General features: G+C 41.4%; 1 protein-coding gene across 1 annotated transcript in view; it reads right to left on the bottom strand.

Moving 5' to 3' along the window:
* Positions 1 to 23,240, bottom strand: part of NIM1K (NIM1 serine/threonine protein kinase) — a 59,614-nt gene that overhangs the window by 30,371 nt on the left and 6,003 nt on the right. Inside the window, exon 2 of the mRNA XM_032471649.1 lies at positions 10,659 to 10,787. The gene's annotated coding sequence lies outside the window, so the exon portion shown is untranslated. The remainder of the gene's footprint in view (positions 1 to 10,658; positions 10,788 to 23,240) is intronic.

Here is a 23,240-nt window from a genome sequence, read left to right as displayed (position 1 = left end):
TGTTCCAAACTCCGATGTTTTGGTATTGTCTGGCCCCACTGTGCATCAAGCACACGGACTTGCATTTGATAACAATTTTAGTGAAGCCTGCCTAGAAGTCTGTGCCCATGGCAGCCCCCTCTCTGGGTCTCAGGCAGCTGCCAGAGCTCACTTCACTCCGGGGAACTGGGAGGGGCTCTCCCTGACAGCTGCTGGCCCCCCAGGGCACGAGGCTGTTTGCAGCCGAGAACTGTACGGGGCTGCACATTGTGTCGCCTAAGGGTGAGTGGCTCCAGCTTGTTCAGGCTGGGAATTCTCTCCACTCTATCTGGGCTCATTCCTTTCTGGGCAGTGAGACACTCTGGGTCTGGTTCTCCTTCAGGAGCTAGACCACTCTGGAAGTCTCTGGGAGTGAAGGTGGAATTTCGGGGCTATATTTCAGGCTGATCTGATCTTTTGTGTGGGGGACCATGTTTGTGTGTGTGTGTATCAGTACTTGCACAGGCCAGTTGAAATGTCTTTGGTGAGTAACGGGGCTTGTGTGTGACAACACCAGAATGTCCCTCCCTATTGTGTTGGTGGAAATTTTCCCCTTCTAGCCTGGGTCTTTCATTCACCTTCATCTCTGATGGGACATGCCTGGGGTTCTCCCCTTTCGGACTGACGGGGCATTGGTTGGGAATGTCTCTCTGGGGCTAGGGAACTGTGATCATGAGAGACTATTTTGAATTGTTTGCTTGATATTTGATAACATTGGCTGTGAATAATTAAGTACAGATGATCAGAGTTCTGTTCCATCTTATAGTCCCCCATAGGGTATATTCTGCAAAACTGGGAGATCTTCAGCTATGCTTCCATAAATGAAAGAAAAAGATTTTTTTAAATTGTAACACTGTGTGGGCTCAGCACTCCCTGAGATTTGAACAATGGCCACTAATGGCTCTCCTATTATATCAAATGGTTTTTTTTTTTGCAGTTTGGCTTTTATCTTGGGGGGTGTGTGTGTGTGTGTATCTTGGTACATGAGTCCAAATCCTGTTCTCTCTTCCTGGTTTTGCTGAAAGTAAGGCACATGAATGTGAATATATATATATATAAAATTGTCTAGTGGATATTTGGGAATTGAAAAAAAATCCCTGAAAATAGATAAGACGGTTGAGGTTGATAAAAAGCAGTTAAGAGGAGGGATATGCATTTCTCTTCCTGTGCCTTTGAGATGTGCCTGGGCTCTTAAGGAAAAAAAAAAAAAGATTTTCTTAAAACTCAAGTGGAAAAACTGAGATCTCTGGTTCTGTCTGCTTTTACATCAAAAATTAACTTGTAAATGAGCTCTATTTAATTGACTTAAAAGAAGGTTCTTACAAATTAAATACTTCTAAGTATAAAAGAAGCTAGACAGAATAAATTTCAGCTTTGTGTGATCTGGGAAATAGTCAATATTGAATTGATATCCGATATAAAACTAGCTTAAGCTTGTTGGTATAATCAATACAGACATGTCTTTCACTGTACCTAGGTTTACTGAAGGTCACTAAGTTCATGCATGTTGCAGAGTTTGTCAGCGGAAAGAAAAAGACTTAACTTGGTATGATGAAATTCTTACAGGTGAAGTAAATGCAAGTGAGATAAGAGCTTTTGGGTGAATGCTTTAGAAACAATTGTTTTAGGAATGTCTACTTGAAAATGAGCTCTTCAGATATTTGGTAACTTGAAATTTTAGAGTTGTGCTAAATTAAGATAAATGATGGAAGTTTATTGAATAGTTAGGTCATTCCCAAACAAAATAAGATACCGAAAGTCACTGGAAATTAAGATTTTTAAGAGGTGAGGGTTCTAATTTTAAAATGTTAATTAAAATTATTAAAATAATAAAGGAAATATTTCAGTAAACAGTAGGGAAGTAGGATATATGTTTTGAGTTAGAAAAAATGAGAAATGGGTTAAGGGGGGTGGAGGGATAAATTGTGAGTTCGGAATTTGCAGATACCAAAAAATAAAGTTCAACGCCTTAAAATAAATGAGGAATGGAATCACATTTTGTTAAAAAAAAAGATTTGGTTCTAGAGCTTGTTTTTTCTTGATTGTGGAAAAACAAGAGGCAAACTAATTATGGATACAAGAAGTTGTGCAAAGTTTGCAGAAAGGGAGACTTTCAAAAAGGAGTTCTGGGTATGGTTGGACTGAGATTAGATTGAACTTAATTGGCTGAATGGATTTTGTTATTAAAGGTAGGCTTTTTCAGGACTAGAATTGGATTTTCTCTGTTTAGAGAACAAGTTTACTTAGAATGCTTCTGATAACAGATTGTATGAAAACTCTTTGATATTTTTAACAAAATTTCTATCAAATTCTAATTCAAGTTCTTTGGACTTCAACTAACTTTCAGATGCTTCAGAGGGCCCCTAAGGCATCTCATAGAAAATGTTAAACTAACTAGGTTTGGCTGGTATGTTAAATTACATGGGAAGCATTGTCAAATGAATGATAAGCCTCCTCAGATTATATGGTATGGATAAATGTTATTAACATAGCCGTTCTAGAAATTATATAGAGTTTCTGAAATTTGGGTGTGTCCTGGCATAATGCTATCAGTCATAATTCTGGTTGTTTTCTTAGAATGTTGTATGTCACAGCAACTTGACTAAGCTGCTTTGTCAAGGACATTGTGATTGGATCTTTTGTCTTGCCCTTTGGGGTCTTTTGTCAGTTATAGACAGTTAAGCTGATGCTTTGCAGGACTGCCTCATCTTCGAGAGGATTTGTAAAGGAGACCTTCTGACAGGTGCAGGTTTCTTTTAGATCATACTGCTGAGCTGGGTAAGATATTTAAGAGGTCTAGTTGAGACTGATTTCACGGAACTGTTCACAAGGGGGATTGGCTGCATAGGGTTGGGTGAGCTAATGAATGTGGTTGTAGTTTTTGGGTTTTGTCTGAGATATTGCTGGCTTTTGATCTACATTTTTTAATTAAATTGGTTACCAAATGCTTGTCTCCCTATCAATATTGCCCTTATGTTTAGAATAGAAAGAGAATTCTCTAACAGAGTTGATAGAATCTAACTACTTACAATGTATAACAATGCTTGCCTTAAGTCTATTGCTAAAAGCACACATACAATGCTTGTGTAACAACTGGGTATAGGCGATAAAATGTATGGTCTATAAAGTGTTTCTCCATTAACATACCTCTGAGCCTGTTCACAGTATCTGATTAGTTCTCCCCCAGTGTGGATAACTAGGCAAATAAAATGGGGCCTAGCAGCAAGGCACTAAACCTGGGGCAGGAGCTACCACTCCAGCATTGAGGGACAGATATTTTGCTCATTAATGTTTCTATTGAAAGATTTGTAATCAAAAAGGGAAATAATGGAAACATCTACACGTATTGAGGTATGCAGAAGTCATTCTGGCCTATGCGTGGTTTGACTTAAACTTTACTGACCAAGTGGCCTGTTTTATGGCCTTTTGGACATGCACTGTACATCTGCTTTGGCCTGGAGGAGAGGAATGCATTTGAAAGTCAAAATGGAGTAGCTGTGATTCAGAAATCCAAGGTAAAACTAGGTAGCCATTGTGGACATGATTTCAGACATGTTCCTGTATTGTCAAACTTGAATTTTCTGAGCTGTGTCACACTCAGGATGCCATCAGCCATTCTCAAAGCAGTGTCTGCTGGCAGATGGCAGCTGCAATCTTATGACCTCAGGGTCTCCTCTTGTAACTTAAATTTTTAGACACTAAAATTGCTTTAAATCAGATGTTAGCAGAAAAAAGGAGATGCCTAGTGGCCAATAGCTCTTATCATATATATGTTAATACCACATCAAAAGTTAAAACCTACTCAGATCAAAGGAGACAACTGGCTATGTGTCTACAAGTTCCCCCCAAAGTACCAACTCCAGATTGGTTTTCAGGCTTAGTCTCCTGAATTCCTCAGAGAATGAACTCTTAATCATACAAGACTCAGATCCAGAACTTGGAACTTGGGAATATTTCCAACTTGGTGTCCATTCCCCAAATTGAGGTAGGACTACACCCCTTTTCATCAGGAAGTAGCCAGAGCAGTTGTCACCCCATTGCCTGAAAGATTGGAGAAGGATGAAAGAGGACTGGAGATTGAAACCGAGTTCCTCTGCTGAGTTTATGGGTAACCTCTCTATGCAAACATCATTCCCCTTCTTATCCAACACCTGCTCTCCTCAACGACTGAGAAGTGTCAAAGAAAAGGGGGGAATTGTAACTGAGCGGGATCCTATGGGCGGCTTCCCTAGACAGACCTCCCCCGCCCCCATATCCTCTGCTATAGCTCCTCTCTAAAGTACCCAGATTATAGTTAGTATCTCATATTTCCTGAGTGTTTCAGATGCTAAAAACCACCACCAAATGGAAGAAATTAACTACTTGATGGGCTCCTAGCCCCCAGACCTTCTGGCACCTAAGGATTGATCACCATCAACCAAAGAATTGTGCACAGCTGATCACATACCCTGGGCTGCCCCTCCCTCAGCTGGCCTTTCGAAATGCTCAGCTGAAACCCCTCAGGGAGTTCGGGATCAGGGGTGGGGTTGGGGTGGGGGCTCAGCATAAGCCGCTTGTTCTCCTTGCTTAGGCAGCAACAAACCTTTCTCTGCGCCTAACTCCAGTATTTGGGTATTGTTTGGCCTCACGGTGCATCATGCATACAAACTTGAGTTCAGTAAAGTCAGGAGAATGTGTACAGGTCACCAGAACTGGTAGAAAATGAGGTAAAATAAGGTGTGAGTAATGGTAGAACACTCACACAAATAACTAAGAAACACACAGGTGGAATCTCACCAAATGGTGCTGGAAGGCGTGTGCCTCATCCTGAGTTGCCTTAGTGATGCTAATGACTTTCCAGTGAGAAATGAAGGTGCGGCAACCAGCATTGACAGTGAAGCTGCAAGTGGTCTGCCTAGATCTTAGGAGGAGTTGGGAGGAGCTTTATCACAAAGGATGGGTTCAGGAAGGGAACATTTTTACTTAGGTTAAAAAAGGGTAAAATTAACCCTGCATATTTGACGCTGCTTCTGGGCATGCCATAGACCCAAGCTGACTATACATTCTGGTTTGCTGAAGACTGTCCAAGTACTTCCCAATGTGACCAATATTAGCTACTGTTTTATTCTCAAAAGTGTCATTGTTTGAATAATATATAATGTGGTCATTTTACTTAAATGTGTTATTTCTTCCTCTTACTTCAGATAGAGTAAGTAATGGTGTAGCTGCATATCCATCGGGTTATTTGTTTTACCTGTTAGCATCACGCTGTGGAAGGCACCTCAGGCCAAATAAGAGTGTGTATTCACTTTCCTGATGACCAGTGTATGCCTGTGTTGAGCAGCTGTTTGTTTCCCTGCTCCTTGCTATAACCAGGTGACTTAAGCAGTAAGAGTCTTCAGTGTAATTCTTTTGAATTAACATAGTTCTATTTTACTCCTAAAACTACCAATTATATTCTCATTAGCACTCTCTTTTAAAGAGAGGGAAACTGAGGCATGGAATGATCTGGTTAAATGACTTGTCTGGGATCATTCAGGGTGAAAAATCTAGACACGACTCCTATGTATGATAAATTTTTATCTTCAGCTCACCATCACCACCATCATTCATTTAACATTTATTAAACACTTACTATGTGCCATCAACTCCCTCTCCACATGATGAGTTTATTGAGGATTCAATGTCCTAGACACTCACTGTGCTTGACTTAAAATAGGCGATCTGCTGCTGAGGTAAGACCATCAGGTACCAATGTTCAATGTTCGAAGTACGTTCTATGTTCCAACTGAGAAAACTGACGGGAAGGGACCCTCCTGCTCTTCTACAGTTAGACAAATCTTAATTGTACAAGTGATTGTACTTCAGAGGTCCAAGCAGTGCAAGTGGGTTATGGAACACTCTGGTGGGGAGTAGGGAAGAGGTGGGCAGTGCTTAGCATGCAGCGGTGGAAATAAACATCCAACCTTTCTATTATATCTTTCTCATCTAAAGATTTTTTGTTTTTGAGCCTTAAAAAAGGAATCTTTCATGATGCTGCCCTTTTACATGATAAAACCAACTGGGAACAGTCATTAATTCTTGTTGGGAATGGCTCATCCATTGACATGAGAAACATCACCTTTGGTGCCTTTGATCCCTGAGCCCATTGATCTGCCACAGCTTTGAAAGCTCAGGCTGGAATTCTTTCCTATCAACCTAATTTGAAAGAAAAGCATCTGCTTTCCTGTGTTCTGAATTATCCAGCCAGGGGGCTCTTCTCTGTTCTGGTAACCTCTAGAGCAGAGCTGGTTTTTTGAAGGTAAAAAACAGCTTTTGGCCACCGTAATTGCGTAACAAAATGAAACATACTTAAGAAGAGAGTTGTTGCTTCTTAACAGCTCAGTCTATACAATAAAAATACATATATACATAGATGGCTCCTGAATTCTGGGAGGTAGGTACAGAAAAGGAAGCTTTAGTCAGCACAGGGAGGTCAGGCAACTCCACCCAGCTGGGATTCAAGCCCAGGTAGGGAGGCTTCCGTCTCAGGCATCTTAACCACTACAGTGGGCTGTGGACCGAAAATAAAATGCACAACATGACAGTTGTGAGTTAAGTTTTATTTGAGTCAAAATGAGGACTACAGCCCAGGAGACAGCCTCTCAGCTAGCTCTGAGGAACTGCTCTGAAGAGGTAAGGAGGGGAGGTCAGTACATATGTGATTTTAGCAAAGGGGGTACGTGCAATCTAGCACACATTTTGGCAGAGGGTTGCTGCTAGTCATAAGGAGCAGATGTCTCTGTTAATGATTTTAGATGCTTTTCTAGATATGATGAGAAGCAAGAAATCATAAAATTTTCTCCTGAAAATATGTAACTATCTGAAGGCCTGTTCTGGTTTTTCCCAGAACACTGTGTGCCTCATTCCTGATCTCTGCCCTGAACTCCTTTCAGGGTGTGTTGAAGTTGGTGACTACAGAGGTTAGTGAAGTGACTTCATTCTTGTAGAGGCAGATGGTGAGCAATAGTTTATAGTTGGGAGGGCTATATAGCTATTTCCAGAATGTTTTTATAACAATAAAGTAATTTTTTATGTCTAGGATTTACTATTTGGCACAAGGAAAGCTGAACACTTTGTTCTGTGCATCTCTAGCCCAGTACAAAGCAAGCCTTCAACAAATGTTGGGGGTGAATGAATGAGTAAGTAAACGTAGAAGATCACAGGTTTTGTATCAGTTGCCTCTGTCTATCATCAATGGTTTCTTCTTCCTCTTCTCACTGCACACCCTCCACCCTACCAGCTTGGTTAATGATCAATTTATCTTGTCTTTCCTCTACTTAGTCCTAATTAACAGGCTTGTACTTCTCATCCTGGAGAAGTTGGACCATCCTGCTTAGGTCACACAAAGGGAGCAGACAGTCCAGTAGGGATGGGGGACATAAGGTGAGAACCCCAGAAGAAGCACCAGTTTAGAGCCACAGGCACTGAGGAAAGGCAGGGACTATATCCATTTGGGGAACACAGGGACTTCTAAGACTAAAACATCATTCTCCAAGATCTGCACCAGCCATAGGACTCATTCAACGTTTATTGAGCATCTGCTGTACGCCAGCTCCATGCTAGGCCTGAAGATACATATGACACCAAATGAGAAAGACAATCTCTTCTTACTTTTCACCATGATTATTACCTCTCCCCGAATATCACCACAACTCACGTAACCTTATTCTCTTAATATCTTCATTATCCATCTCTACATCTTATTGAGAATCTCTCCTTCAGGGAGTTCATTTATTATCTGTATGGGGATTATTGCTCATTCATTTATATGTTAAGTGAGCATCTGCTATGTGACAAACACCATTCTAGATGCAGAGGGTATGATGATGAACAAAGAGAGCATTTCTGCACTTAAGGGGCTTATTATATTTTCATTTTATTTTTTAGGAGGGAGTTAATTAGGTTTATTTGTTTACTTTTTAATGGAGGGACTGAGGATTGAATTGTGCATGCTAAACATGCACTCTACCACTGAGCTATACCCCTCCCCTTCAAGGGGCTTATTATAACCCCCAAGTCTATCTACACTTGCCATCCTTTCTTCTCTAGGCTTCTTTAAAAGACATTAAACTATATAAATTAATAATTAGATCAGTATGGTGTTTTATTTTTAACATATAGATATAATACTTATAACAATAATAGAACAACAAAGGGGAGGAGGGAGATTGCTAAAGGAGAAAAGTTTCTCAATCTCACTGGAATTAAGATAGTATAAATTTAAACTAAGTTCTTAGAAATTAAAATGTGTATTCAAAGCCCTAGAGCAACCACTCAGAAAATAAGTAGAAGTGTATAGTTAAAAAAATAATTAAAAGGCTATTTACATGCAGAAGAATGAAGTTAGACCCCCTACCTCACAAACAAAAGTTAACTCAAAATGCATCAAAGATCCAAATACAAGAGCTAAAACTATAAAGCTCTTAGAAGAAAACATAGGCATGAATCTTTACAACAGTGGGTTAGGCAATGATTTCTTAGATGTGACACCAAAAGTACACATAAAGGGAAAAAGAGATAGACTGGATATCACCAGTTAGAAACTTTTATGATTCAAAGGACACCAAGAGAGTGAAAAGACAATCTACCAAATAGGAAAAAACTTTTTGTAAATCATGTATCTGATAAGGGATTTGTAGCTAGAATCTATAAAAAAAATAACTCCATGATAAAAAGATAACTATCCCAATTAAAAGTGGGCAAAGGATCTGAATAGACATTTCTCCAAAGAAGGTATACAGATGGTCAGCAAGCACATAAAAAAAAGATGCTCAACATCATGAGCCATCAGGAAACGCAAAACCACAGTGAGATACCACTTCAATAACCAGTGTTAGAAAGGATGTGGAGGAACTGGAAACTTCATACACTGCTGGTGGGAATGTGAAATGGTGCAGCACCTTGAAAAACAATCTCTTAGTTTTAAAAACCATTGAATATAGTTATCACATAACCTGGCAATTCCACTCCTAGGTATAAACCTTAGAGAAATGAAAACGTCCACAAAAAAACCTATATATGAATGTTCATAGCAACATTATTCATAACAGCTAAAAAGTAGAAACCCAAATAGCCATCTGCTGATGAATGGATAAATAAAATGTGGGATATATATAAAATGAAATATCATTCATCAATAAAAAGAAATGAAGTACTGATGTATGCTACAACATGGGCAAACCTTGAAAACATTTTGCTAGGTGAAAGACAGTCACAAAGGACCAGATAGCGTATGATTCCATTTACATGAAATAGGCAAATCTGTAGATGCAGAAAGTAGATCAGTGATTGGCTAGGGCTTGTGGAGAGCAGTTGGGAATGTTGGCTAAGCAGAGCAATGTTTCTTTTTAGGTTAATGAAAGTATTCTAAAGTTGATTGTGGTGATGTAAACGCGTACAGCTCTGAATATACTAAAAGCCATTGAACTGTATACTTTAAATGAGTGAATTGTATGGTATTTGAATTACAGCTCAATAAAGCTGTTGGAATACATTTAAAATAATTAAAGGAAATTAAATGTTACACTAGAAGATATTCACTTAATGCAAACTACCCAGCCAGCTGCTTTCAAATCTTTCCCCTACTACCTTGACTGTATTTGGGGATTAAATATAACCTTCTGATTCCAGATCATTCATGTTCCCGTTCTGCCACTCACATCCCTGCCCACATCTTCCATTCCAGCTCACATTCTTAACAGCTCTCTCTCCTTTCAGGCTTTTATTTAGATCTTGCCTGCTGTTCTTTGCCCAAACCGTCCAAAATGGCCAGAACAAAGAATTATGGGGCTGTGGAATGTTAGAAATGTTAGCCGCCTCAGTGCTCCCCCCTCCCACCTCTTCACTTTAGGGCTTAGGAGACAAGGGCTCAGAGAAGTTATGTGACTTGTCCGCAGGTCCCAAAACACTTGTCTTCAACTCATCTCCTCCAAAAAGCCTTCATTAAGTGAACATTTCCTTATCTTTCCATTCAATCTCTGACACCTTTCCTTATTGCACTACTGAACGGTATTAAATGCACTGATCTCAGGACGTCATTCACATTTAGCCCCTTTACCTCTGTGGCCGCAACATCTGACGTCTTGGCTGCTGCCGCTTTTCCTTCTTCTGTTGTCACAAACAGCGATTCGCAATACACAGGAGGCTGGCCTCAGACCAGCTGGGAGCAAACCCAGGGACAGACTCTCTGCCCAGTTTCTGGAAAGGCCATTCCCTCAACTCACCTCACAGAATATCATTTCTAAAGTCTTCAGTAAAGAGCAGTTTAGTCCATATAAGATACAGCATCCCCACATTGTTAAATGCTCCCAGAAAATAAAATGGTGACCAAGGGTATTTACGTTTCTCTGTAGGTTTATACCTACAGGTGTAGCAGGATCAAAGATTAAGTTGCTCTTTCGAGTCAAATAAATATTCGTCCTGATGAGAGACAGAAAATCGTCTAGGGAGGCAGGAATTTCATAAATCACATAAGTACAAGCAGTCATTCTGGATTTTACATGAAGAGAAAATACATTAAAACCAAACTGGCCTTCCGTGCGAAGGGAGTAACATAGTAAATGATCGTACCAATCCAGTAAAGACCGTGAGTCACGAAGTCAAAGATCACGCAGGCCTACCTGGCTCGGAAAAGCAAAATTCACCGCTCTCTAAAGAGGAGAGGAGGGGGAGGCCCTCCCGTGTGTCCAGATGTCTTTGCTGCTCCAAGAACTGCTGGGCACAGGCGTCTGCACAGAGGACCTTCGTGGCTGAGGAAGAGAAAGGCAAAATGTAATTAGAGACGTTTTCTTCCCTGGAGCGGATCCGATTTGGAGCTGATCGAAGAAGAAGTGATTACACAGTGTTGGCGAGGCAGTTTAAGTGGGGCCCACCAGGGAGCCGGGAGGCTTTCGGAGCCAGTTCTGAGAATTACACACTGTTCCGTGGTGCCTGCTAATTGACCCGGTATTTCTGGCTGAAAAAATTTCCCCAAGGAGGCGAGTGAAAGTAGATAATGAGGCTCTCCCATCTCCTGGGGCAGCCCCCGAGCAGACCGTGAGCTCTGGAGACCAGGTATTATTTAAATGTATAACACAGCAAAGGGATCACAGACGGAACACGGAAAGATGCGGAACTGTGCATCAGGAAGCTTCCTGCTGTGATGCTCAGCCCACACTCCCCCTCCTCCCCGCCCTGTTCTACTTTAGTTTGAATTTTGTGAATTATTTATCACTGTAAAGCTAAGGGGTGGGTAGCGGAACAGCCATGGGGTCCATGAAATGGGCACATTTCTGAGAGCTTCATGATAATAGTCACTTTTCATTTTAGTGGTGATCTATGCATATATAAGGAAAGACACCTGCAAAGTGCAGGAGAACTAGAGACTCAGGAACCCAACTGTGTTGACAGGGAGGACGGAAATGAAATTGGGTGGATGTGGAGAATTCAAGAAGCTCCTTCACATTTTACCCTGTATACTTCTGTGTGTATTTTTGTTGATGTTATTTTGACTCTTTATCATTACAATGGAGATTTTCTTTGCTTAAGAACCGAAAATATGCATTTATCTCTACCGATTTCTGGGGACTGTGGCCTGTCTGTGATGACTGTGTATATAAAAGTGACTCATCCCTGGTACAAATAGTGGCCAGCCCACCTGGCATGGTCTAGTCCAGCACACCGAGGCTGGGCTTTTCCAAGGTTTTGAGTTCAGAAGTAGGATGACTTAGAAAGAAATGAAAATCTAGCAAGTGATTGACATGGTGACACAGTTTCCGACTGACTACAGAATAACCCCCAGGCAGAAGTGGATGCTCCAGTGTCAGTGATGAAAAGCAGAACATGACACCACAGCGCCTGGACCCGACACAGGCCTGGAGGAACACGCAGAGGGCTCTAAAGCTCTAGTTGAGAATATTCTCTGGTGTGCACTCTAACTTCGTTTTTGTTTGCTCCTCTTGAAGTTAGGGCTTTGGGAATCCCAAGGAAAACAGTGTAATGAACACTAGGCCCAGGATCATGGGGGAAATTCTCTTCCCACCTGAGTTCTTGGTATTTCAGAATATTCAGGAACAATCCCAGAGCTATATTTAGCTGCTGCCTGGGGCCTTGTTCCCAGACAGATCTGGGGCTGTCAGTGGGTTAAGTCGTCGCATGACCTTGTGTGTCTCCCTCGAGCTGCATCTTCTCCTTTGGTCACTGAGCCACAGTCCCAGAAGGAGTAAGGGGACCAGGCTGCCTTTGCACGAAGGAGCCACTAACAAGGAGGGGGGATGAGAAAGGAATGGGGGCCCCTGCTGAGCCCTCCTATCTGAGCCAAGGTGTGTCAGGAGCCTCATGACAGAGCGGTGCTGAAATGATGGTTATGCCAGATGCTGAATCTGGTCCTGAGGAGTTTAAAGTCTGTGAGGGATTTCTTTGGGGCCCTCAGACAAGGACACTGTAAAATACATGCTGGAGCCTGGCCTAAGTGCCAACGATGGAGGGACTGTGCAGGGGGAACAGAGGCTGGAGGTGTGCCTGCCTGGGAGGGGCCTCTACCAACAGTCAGGGATGAGGTGTGAGAGAAGCAGAGGCGGCGCACAACGGCTCCCCTGCCAGCCGGCTCAGAAATTTCGGCACCGGTCCCTGGTTCTCTCGTCCCCTCACCCAGTCCTGTGGATCCTCCCACTTCCAACCACCCCAATCCTTTTACCCATCATCCTGCCCCCAGCCTCTGCTGGGCAGGGCTGGATCCCACAAAACGCAGAGATGCACATGCTTTAGTGCACCAGCAGACCGGGGCACCAAAGAGAGGAGGCAATAAAACTCTTGAAATATTTTGATATTTGGTAGAATTTTTTCGGTACATTTAAAAAATCATCATAAGAAAAATCACAACCTTGGGTTTTATTATACTTATTTTATGGCTATCTTTGCTTACATTTCAAATTGCGTGTGGGAGACGATGAGGCAGGCGGATGGCCTTTAAAGGTCTTAACCCCACCCTGTACCTAGTTGGCTGAGACAGCTTTCTAACAGGCTTTCCTGTTTCCTGTCTTGCACACTTTAATTTTATTCTCCAGGAAAGCACCTGCAGGATCTTTCTAAAATGTACACATCACCTTCCCACTTAAATTCCTTCATTAAAATGACTATCAGATAAGATTCAATCTCCACTGCATGGTATAGAAAGCTCTTCAAGATCTGGCTCTTGATTTTATTTCTAGCCTCATTTCTCATCTCCCCTGCTCCCTCCCATTTGCCCCGCTCCATATACCCTGATGGGGTTCAGGATATGCTACCCCAAAATATGGCACCATAGGACATTGAATATTTTAAGCAGGAAGGTCACTTTGACTTCCTTACGCCCTTTCCCTTCTTCCCTAAAACACGTTATACAACCCTCAGGTGAGAGGCACTCTCCGGACACCTGGAGGAAAGGAATAGCCTTATCTCTGAAGGCACAGGGGCGTGGAGAAGACTCCAAACAAGAGGCTGTGCTAAGCTTCCCCCAGTTGACTACACTAACTTAACTCGTACTCCTTAACCCATCGTTTTCCTCCATGACTGTCCACTCTTCATCAAACCCAGCATAAAATACTCAGGTCTAACTGTTTCTTTGGGTCTTCATTTCCTTATGAAGGCTCCCATGTCACATAAAATGTATATTCAAGAAATATGTATGCTTTTCTCCTGTTAATCTCTGTCAGTTTAATTTTCAGACCCAGCCAAACTTTTCCTCCCCTATGATCCTGTAATTGAGACACAGGAAGACACCTGAGGTCCCATCAACGTTCCAGACTCCTTCATGCTCCTCTGCCTTTGTACCCAACACACCCTCTCTACATGGACTGTTCTCACAACCCGATCTCCATCATACCTCCAAAACTCTATTTCCCTGTGAAGTCTTCCATGACTTCCCTACATCCATGATGCTCTCAGAGTATGTTGTGCATCCCTCGGTGTATATTTGTCTCTCTGTGGTGTCACTGTTTGTGTGCACACCTCTGTCCACCTGTTTCGACAACGAGGGAACTGAGGAGGGAAGGATGTTCTATTCGCCGCTATCGCTACATAGTGCCTGGCACATCATGGTACTCAGTGCATGTTTATAGAGTAGACTAATGCATAACTGAATCGACAGATTTTGTTGGTAAGCACAAAAGTTATTTTAAAGTCTTGTTTTACAAAAGATCAATTCCATTCCTTTTCTCATTTCAATCACCTAATGCTTGAAACTCTATGTATTCGAATTTAGACTCTTTTCTTTCCTTCCCTTCTCTTCTGATACTCCAAGCAGAATTTAGCTCCCCCTCTGGGGTTTCCCCATGAACTTCAATATTTTCCAACATCTCCATATCCCGTCTGGTGTTTGAGTTACTTGGGTACATATTTGTCCTCCCTCCTGGAACGTGGGTTTCTATGGGGCAGGTCCTCAATCTTATTAATTTCAGGATTCAGGGCACCCAGTACCCAGGAGAAGTCCATAAATGCTGGCTGAATTGACCTGAATCATAGATATTTTAAAAGGTAGTGTGGATCCCAGAAGATACAGAAATAGATATTTCTCTCATAAACATCCTTTTATGGTTGAAAAAAAATCCATTATAAACAACTCTTCTATAAAGAAGAAGAAAAGACAAAAATCTAAAAAAAACCCCACAAAACAAAACCCCCAAACTCTTTCAAGTGCTGTCTCCCAAAACAAGGGCAGGTTTGTTACAAGTGCGCCCTAACCCGAGCACCTCTGGCTGGAAAATTTCTGAAAACTTGTGGGTTTGATGCGATGCCCCGCTGCTTTTGTACAGCATTCCGAGGCTCTCAGTGAACACACCTCAGATGTGGGAAGACATTCCTAAGAAGGCTATTTGAGTTGGAAGCACCAAATGTTTACAGACCAGCATTTGCTCCAGCCCACAGACAATAAAAACAGCCTGATTATGGCTTCCCTTTGGAAAGCGACAGAGGTTAAGATGATCACAGTAAAAGTAAAGAAGGCTCCTTTTCCCTCTGTTTTTATTTTAAGGGCGTGACAGGTTGGTAGCCTCCAGCAGACTTTGCTATATTTTAAAGCATGAGAAATAATCCCTGCTCTATTTTCAAGACCTTCTCTGCACTCCTCAGTTCCCCCAGAACAGTTCTGCAAATATCCACACCCATGCACTTGCCTCTGCCCTTCTCCCTACTCCTTGCCTTCTTTGTGTTTACACTTCCCCAGGGGAGCCAAAACCAACACTAATTAGCAGTGAATCAAATCCCAACACCAGGACACTAGAGGGTCAGTGTTTGCCTAGGATTCCAAGGCATCCCTCGTCCCTTTCCCCAAGCTCAAAGACTCACAGCGAAATATCCAGCCCTGAAGGAAATTCTGAGATCTGAATAAATTATGCAATTTACTCCTCAAGTTTTACCTTCCCTGGCATAAACTATCCTTTCGTGCCCCGGTGGCTGGATGTACCCAGCTTGCCCTGATGGAACACGCTTGCTCCTTGTCTTCAAGATCCTACTGAACCCTCACCTTCTCGGTGTTAGACCAGGAAGAGTTTGTTTCTCTACCCTCATTGCTCCCACTAAACTCACTTCTTGATATTCTCATATTTTATCTTGATATTCATATCTTGTATTGATATCTCATATCTGATATCCTGTCAGCTCATATTCTACTTATGTTTGGCCTTTCTGGACTGACTTCTGCTGCTTAATTATCTCATATTCTCAATATTCCCCAGCATCTAGTCCTAGGATAGGGTAGGTGCCAAATAAATATTTGTTAAAAAGAAAAGAATTAAGACAAAACATATGCAAGGTGATGTAATATAAACCTATAAACCACAAACTAATAGCACCTTTTGAAGGACATTTGGAAGCGGCCATACTTTTAGTTGGTGTTAGCATAGTCTTACTAGCCTTTTACTCAGGATGGCAGGGAAGGTATACTAAAAGCTACTTTTATTGAGTATTTACTATACACTGCTTCCTATATTATTGATCAGTCATTGTGACAAACCCTGTAAGACAGATATTAAAATTCCCATTGCACTGATGAAATAACTAGAGTTTAGAGAGGTTGAGGAATTTGTTCAGACTCAAAGAGCAGGTGAGTGGCAGGGCCAGCATGTGATCCAGGTCCTCCTGATTCCACTGGCTGCCCCCATTTGGGGTACACTACAGTGGGACACAGTGCTCAAAGGAAAGACCCCACCATGAAGCCCAAGCTTGGGCATGGCATGAGTCAGTGACAGCTGCAGGGGCAGGCAGGAGGGTCAGAAAGGAAGATTCTTTCAAGTGCTTTGTTGTGTTTCCATTCTTTTTTTTTAAAGTTGAAGTATAGTTGATTTACAATGTTGTGTTAGTTTTTGGTGCACAGCATAGTGATTCAGCCTTACATATATATGTTCTTTTTCAGATTCTTTTCCATTATAGGTTATTACAAACTATTAAATGTAGTTCCGTGTGCTATACAGTAGGACCTTGTTGTTTATCTATTTGATATGTAGTAGTTAGTATCTGCTAATCCCAAACTCCGTATTTATCCCCTCCTCCTTTCCCCGTTGGTAACCATAGTTTGTTTTCTATGTCTGTGAGGCTATTTCTGTTTTGTAGATAAGTTCATTTCTTTCATTTTTTTTAAGATTCTACATTTAAGTGATATATGATATTTGTCTTTCTCTGTTTGGCTTACTTCACTTGGTATGATAATCTCTAGGTCCATCCATGTTGCTGCAAATGGCATTATTTCATCCTTTTTTATAGCTGAGTAGTATAAAATGCTTTGTTTTTGAATAAACCATTAGGCCTGATGAATATCAGTGGTAGTAAATACACAGACTACCCGTTATTGCCAGCTATGTAATGGACTTGTCTTTCGCATTGCAAGGATCAGAACTGACTTGATGGAACTCTGGACAACCCTATGCTATAGGATAATAACCTATATAGAGAAAGTCCAAAATAGTTCATGATGATGATTATTCCTAAATGAGTCCAGATGCCTCAATAGAAGTTATAGGTAAATAAGAATACATAGCAATACTTGCTGTATATGTACACCCCAGAGAAGAAACAAGCTATACTGTGAGCTAGAATCACAACTCAAGCCATCATGGACTAGAACACCTGTTGAAAATTTAGCAGACTATTCAGAAAGGTGAAATTATAAACCAATTTCACTCCCTAACACAGATACCAAAAATGTAAAATAAAATAAGACTAAATCAAATTTGGCTGTATATTTATAAAAGTATGACCAAGTAAAATTTTTCCCAAGAATGTAAGCCCAGATTAACAATAAAGGATGTGTAAATTTAACATATGAATCATTTAAAGGAGAAAATTAAAAGAACATCTCAGCAGGTGCAGAAAAAGCACCCAATAAAACTGTATACTCATTATTAACAAAAATATTAGCAAACTGAGTATCGAGGGGAACTTGCTCAGCCAAGTTAAGGCTATCAACCAAAATCCTATAGCAAACATCTTTTTAAATGATGAAATACTGGAAGCATCCTCCACAAAGTCAGGAAGAAGACAAGGGCCACCTACCACTGTTTCTGTTCAATATTTATTGGAGCCTCTAGTCAATGAAAGAAGACAAGAACTAAATACTGAAAAGAAACAAAACTGTTATTTGCAAAGAGTTTAAACATGGAAAATCCTCCAGAGTCTATTCATAAACTATGAAAATTAATAAGTAGTTTAAAGGGTGTTGCTGGAGAAAAGATTAGTGAAAAATCAGTAATATTTGTATTCACCAATAATAATCTGGTAATAACAAGGAAATATTAGAATAATAAAATATATTACATTCATATGAGTAGCAATAAAATTCATGAGATACCTGAGAATAAATCTAACAAAGGAGAGAGACATAAATTATGAAAATTATGAAAGCTTACTGGAGAAAATAAAAGAAAATCTAATGAGTGGGAAGAAGCATTCCATGTTTAATAAGGGAATACTCAATATTGTAAAGATGTAAACTCTCCCCCAAATGAATCTATAAACAGTGAATTTTAATCAAAATCTCAGTTATTTTTTGTTTCTGTGTATGAATATACTTCAAATGGTATATTTTGTCTTGTATTTCACAATACATAACAAGTAAACAGACTTGTTTCAATTTTATGCTGTAGACTAGCTGCTCTCATCTCCAAATTTCAGGACTGCAAACATCTTCAAACCTTCTGAAAGAGGCATGAGCAGAACTGTTACATATGTGTCATTGAGAACAGACAGAAGCACAGAATGTTAAGCAACTTTCCAAAAAGGCAATGCATTGTCCTGGGCAAGAAACTGCGAGGAATCTTTTTCAAGATTTTTATCAGTTAGCTAAACCAGTAAGTGCTCAGCAAATGATTCCATCTTCCGACAAGTGAAAAGTTGAAGAAACAAAAATCTTACCTGAGGAAGATCTCCTAAAAATAAATAAGTTTTTAGGAAAAGGGAAGATAAGTTAGAAGAGAAGGTATAGATGAGGACTTAGAGGGAAGAAAAATTCCAAAAGAATTCCAAACCACATTAAGGGTGATCAGGGATGGGAGCCTGGAATAGGTCAGGGACAGGAGCCCTCGGTACCTTGAAGACATCAGTCCAGCATCACCATTTCAATAAGCAACTTAGATATCAAAATCGATGGTGTGGTTACTCCTCGGACAGTATGACATTGGAATACTTTATATTCGGCTATTTGATCACTTTATTTGCCAAGGGAAAATCTTAAAAAAAAACTAATTGGGATGATTGAACATGCAAATGACCTAGATTCAAAATCTTTTATTTCAAAAATAAAAGTGACAGGGAAATAAGGCTGCAAAACACAGGGATGTCCTTTAGAAAGGAGGTCATAGTGAAAATGGGAGTAGGAGGGAGGGAGCTGAAGAACCAGCGGCCACAGACTGTGTCAGAATGATTAGACCCATGAAGTGCCGTCAGAACATTTCAGGATGCCAACCCGCAACAGGTGCGGGGAGCCTCGCTGTCACTCTGCTTGTTGGACCAGATAAGTCTTCAGTTCCTGGAACACTGTGAAATAGCTCAGAACTTGGAATAAAACAAACCCTTTCCTTCCTTGTCGGTCTTTCTTCCAACACACCTGGCGCATCCTTCCTCACATTGCTCTTCCACGCTATTCAGGAAATGCCTTCCCGCTCCCCCAGGACAAGTGGCAAGTGGCCCGGCTGGACATTCAGGCACCTGGTGGTCTCTCAGCTTTCCTCTGTGACATTCTTCACACATCCCTGAGGCTGCAAGCAGAATGGCTGTTTCAGGGGTCCCCTCAATACCCCGAGCACACATACAGACTTCCAGGAGCACAAAGTGAAGGTGCTCACAGGATTACTGAATCTCTCATTTTGCATCTGAGAAACAGATCCAGAGAGACTCTCTAGTTAGTGGCAGGGACAAGACTAGAACCAAATTTCTTTAATTTGTCTCCTTCCACTGTCAGTCCACCAGCCAGCCTGACAGAAGGAATGAATATCTAAAACAAAATTTGGGAACTTAAAAACCAAGCTAAGGGGAAAAAAGTAAACAGCTAACTACCTATTTTCATTTGAGATCTACTCAAAAGAAAATTCAGAAGATGAAAATATTTTCTCTTGATCAGAGAGGACTTCATTAGACAACTCAAGGTCATACCCTACTACATGCTCCACAAGAGAATAATTTAGAAAAAAATCTTTTTTCTCCTCATACATGAAATTTCTGTAAGTTCTGTAATGGCAAAAAAAGTATATTTGACTTAATAAATATAAATGGCTTTTTATTTTGTGCCAAAAATACCATTTTACCAAATCATAGTTTAGCATTCATTACAGCCCATGATAGGAAATGCTCATCGCTCAAACAGAGGCAGCATTAAACCTTGTCTGTTGTTAGTCTTTTCAAAGAAAAGCCCCTGGCCCACAAACTAATTTTCCATCTTCTAAACTATGCCCAACCCATTTATTTTGTGTGTCTTGGTGTTACATCTCCCTCCTATACACCACGTCCATCAGAACCAACTCACTCATTTGTCAATTCACACTCATTTCTCTCTCCTGTAAGCCCAGCACGTCGGCTGTCTGTACCACAGAAGCATCCACTATATGTAGTCGTGCCTTGTTATTTGTCTTATGGCTGTGGTTTATCTTCCTTATTAAGGGCTACTATTTAATGAGAGCTTACAATAAATAGCAGGTGCTCAATAAGTAGGGCAAACACAGAATTTGTCATTCAAACCTAGACACTTTTGAGAGTAGAAGGGGGTGCTATTAATAATCACACTGGGACAACAGGTGTAAACCAAGGCTTTCCCTGACGGACTGTGACATATGGTCACCCTATCAATTAGTGATAGTGTGGCAGACATCGTAGCCTGGCTCTCTCAACATCTTTATTAACTCTCCCTTCCTTGATTTCTTCTGCTATAGAGGCTGGAAAGCCCAATTTCTCTTTCTCTCGCACAGCTAGGGCTGTCCAGAGACACAGTTCTGGCCAATGAGAACCTAGTGAGAGGTTTCTGACACCTTGTATTTCCTGATAAAAGGAGATAGTTGCAACTAGTATAACTCCTTTCCCTTTCTTCCTGTGTGGACCTTGTCTGGAGGTGTAGTAGCCACCTAAAGATCATGAAGTGATAAAGATGAGAGCAAAAGGAAGGATGGCACAGCAGAAAGGCAGGAATAAACTGAAGCTAAAACAAAGCTATCGATTGCCTATTGCTCTGTGTGAATGTGTCCAGCCCCTCCCTGCCCCCACTTCATATGTTGAAGACCTCAGCCCCAATGTGATGGCATTTGGAGACAGAACCTTTGGGAGGTAATTAGGTTTGGATGAAGTCATAAGAGTGGGGCCCTCATATTGGGATTAGTGTCCTAATAAGAAGAGGTCAGAGAGCGCTGCCCCCCCTTACTCTCCTCGCCTCCCCACTGGCCTCACGAAGACACAGCAAGAAGGTGGCTATAAGCCAGGAACAGCGCTCTCATCAGAGCCCGCCCATACTGCCACCCTGATCTCAACATCCAGTTTCCAGAACTATGAGAAAATTGATTTCTCTTTAAGCTTCCCACTCTATGGTATTTCGTTATGGCAGCCTGAACTGACAAATGCACCTATCTAGACTGCTGCTTCTGCAAGAAAAGTAAACTTTTATAGCTAAAAGCTTAGCCTAGCCTGCCTTAAATGTGCTCAGAACATTTACATTAGCCTACAGTCGGCAAAACTCACCCAACACAAAGCCTATTTCATAATAAAGTATTGACCATCTTATGTAATGTATTGATGGCTGTACTGAAAGTGAAGAACAGGATGGCTGGATGGGTACAGCATGATTGGAAGTGTGTCAGCTGTTTACCCTCATGACTGCAGGGCTGACCGGGGGCTGTGGCTGCTACCCCTGCCCCTGCCCACCATCACACAGAGCATAGACCCACATATCGCTGGCCCATGGAAGAAGCCAAATTCTAAACTGGAAGTTGGGTTTCTACTGAACACATATCGCTTTCACACCACCATAAAGTCAAAAAACCATGTCGGGAACCATCTGTACATACTTCCATCATTACAACAGCCCTGTGCCTGCAATTATCCTCATTTTTCAGATGAAGAAACTAAACTTCCAAAGGACTTGGTCACTTGTCCAAAGCTGCCCAGGCAATAAATCTCAGGGTCTGATTTCCAGTCCAGGCCCTTCTGACCTCGGAGTGTGTGCTGCAGCCTCACACACGACAGATGCTGCTGCTTCCCGGGTCCTGTGAGCAGGAGCTGGCGTGTCACAGGCAAGCCCCACTGAGCAGATGCGGCAGCAGAGGACGAGGATGAGAGAGAGATCATTCTCCTCCACTTCCTTGCTCTCACTCCCACCCTAAGCAGCATGAAGTGGCTGGTCTCCCACTCCACTGTGGAATTCTTCGCCAGTAACAAGACGAAATGTCCAGCTCAGCAAACTTTATTTTTAATTAAGCACTTGCCTACTTTATGCCAGTGGTACAAGATGCTCCCCAAGAGCCATGCAGATACAACTAAGTCATCAGCTAGCGGGGCAAGGTGGATACATTAAACTGATCATTTACATGTAACGTGCAAAGCACTAGGCTAGACACAAGCACAGGAAAGGCGAGCACCCAGAGAGCCGCGGAGTATCACCAGTGTTCAGGGAAAATTTCCTGAAGGAGATGATGCCTGAAAGAATCCGCCCCTGTGATCAGGCAAGTGCTAAGATAAGGAAATGTAGGTCAGGGAGACAGAAGGTGAAATGTGGGTTTTTCTTCAATGTACCACTGAATTTGAGACAGTATAAAGGGTGGGGAAATCTATACCTCATCGTCCGTTCCAGTTCCTCAAGGAACTGGTGCTGCCGATAATGTCCAAGGGGTATTTGTCCAAACTAGAAGTTCAGAAAGGTTTAAGAGGCTTTAAAAAAAAATCTTCACAGGGAGAGGGTAATAGCTCAGTGGTAGAGTGCATGCTTTGCATACGTGAGGTCCTGGGTTCAATCTCCAGTACCTCCATTAAAAAAAAAAAAATCTAATTATCTGCCCAGCAAAAAATGTTTTTAAAAAATCTTCGTGATTAAATATGATCAGAGTGTATTTTGTTAGCCAAGAATGGGAGTAATAGTCTGTATTTGAATCTTAGTCTCTGTTTTGATGGGCAACTTTCACTAAAGAATCTAGCATTGAACAAAAAGGTTTGTCACTTATTTGCAACTCTCACTGAATATTCTAGCAATGAGAGAAACAGATTTAAGCCAAGAATCCAGTTACTTAGCCCTGTAGTATCCTAACCTTTAAAAATGTTGCATCCTATTTTCTATAGATATTAACCATATCACTTCTTTTATTGTTTTGGTAAATCTTTTTACCTTTTCTTGGCAGACAGTAGACACCAAACCACACAGACTGGTTCTCACATGGATGTGCTGTGTTTAAGAGTGACTCTCTCTTAAGGAAGCCTGAGTTTAGGCAAGACAGAGGCATCCCCCTTCACCTTCCACATCACCTTCTCACCTCTCCATCCAAAGCCCACTACCCAGCCCACAATCATCCAAAGAGCTTCTCTGCTTCCTGGGAAGATAGCAATTTTCTAGTACGTGCAACATGACAGAACACAAACACACTAATACAAGTTTGTTTCAGTGTTACACAGAGTGTTCTCAAGAGGCATGAATCTTCACTGTGGCTGCTCAAGGCTTAATTCCAAAACTCTGAACATGTTGCTAAGTTGGCTGCTTCTAGCTACACACTTCCTGTGTGAGTGAAGGA

This window comes from Camelus ferus, chromosome 3 (genome assembly GCF_009834535.1).
Source record: "Camelus ferus isolate YT-003-E chromosome 3, BCGSAC_Cfer_1.0, whole genome shotgun sequence".
NCBI classification, from domain to species: domain Eukaryota; kingdom Metazoa; phylum Chordata; class Mammalia; order Artiodactyla; family Camelidae; genus Camelus; species Camelus ferus.
The sequence above is the reverse complement of the archived record's forward strand: the minus strand, read 5'-3'. Positions and strand labels throughout refer to the sequence as shown.